This window comes from Herpailurus yagouaroundi, unplaced genomic scaffold (genome assembly GCF_014898765.1).
Source record: "Herpailurus yagouaroundi ecotype Mexico unplaced genomic scaffold, PumYag 63068, whole genome shotgun sequence".
Lineage (NCBI taxonomy): Eukaryota > Metazoa > Chordata > Mammalia > Carnivora > Felidae > Herpailurus > Herpailurus yagouaroundi.
Window position 1 is genome coordinate 1 of NW_024416720.1, and position 1,080 is coordinate 1,080.

The 1,080-nt window shown below is 66.4% G+C and overlaps 1 pseudogene; it reads right to left on the bottom strand.

Annotated features, from left to right (window-relative positions):
- Positions 1–82: 82 nt before the first annotated feature.
- Positions 83–816, bottom strand: LOC121024293 (uncharacterized; annotated as a pseudogene).
- Positions 817–1,080: the final 264 nt, after the last annotated feature.

A 1,080-nucleotide genomic window follows, 5' to 3' on the forward strand; every position in this document is an offset into this window, starting at 1 on the left:
CTTCGGACGACTTCAGAGCAATTAGGGAACAAGAGAGATCATGGATCTGCCCCTAAAGTGCTGGAGACCTCTCAATCTGGGGTTAGGAAGAAAAGGGACCTCCCTTGCGGTCCAGGGGTCTCCTCCCTCCACAGACCCGGTGCTAGGAGGCAGCAGAGGGCACAGCCTCCCCAGAGTCCCAGAAGGGGGCGCCGCATCCCGGAGGCGCAGGCCGGGACCGTCTGGTGCTTCTTCCCCCGTAAAGTGCACTAGGGAACGCGGGCCCGGCTCTCACTGGTTCATCCCTCCAGGCACAACCGGTCCCGGGACTGAGAGGTAGCGCGGCGGTGGCCCGCATCTCACGCCCAGGCACTGGGAAGCGGCAGAGTCTCACCACGGGTGCCAGGTTCACTCCCAGGACTTGGCGCGCTTGGCGCTGCGCTTCTGCCAGGCTGCTCTCGACCCACACGTCGCCGACTAGGCGGATGGTGGGCAAGGTGGTCAGCGTCGTGGTGGCTGCCCTCCCACTCTCCTCCAGGCTGCGGCCCTCGGAGCTGGGCCCGGGGGCCGAGGGCTTGCGGAGGCTGCTGTCCTCGCGGGACAGCGGCGGCGGGGGCGGCACCTTCCTCTGGCCGAACGCGACCGTCCGGGCTCCGTGGCACCTCCTGCTGGCAGCTGGCCGGCACGTCCGGACGCGGGCCTCGGGGGCTGGTGCCCCAGCGTGTACACCACCTTCTCCTCAGGCGCCTCCAGCGCGGCCCTTACTGCAGCGCTAGAGGCTCCTCCACAGGTGGCCGGGGTCAGGGCCTCCCGGGGCCTGCGCAGCCGCCTCTTCATGCGGCTCAGGAGGTGAGGGCACTAGGGGTCGCCCGCGCTTGCCAGGTCTCGCTGCCGCAGCCGGCCGGGCCCTGATGAATTTCCTACCAGGAAGCCAAATCACGCGGCAGGCTGTTGAGAGTTACACCGCAGTTGCTAGGAGACCAGGCGCTATGTGAGGTCACAATGTCTGCGTATCCTATCACTGCCGGCTGCCCATAGCTGCCTTAGGTTGGGCTGTGTTTAAGTTTATGCCCTTGAGAAAGACCTGCACGTAATCCTACC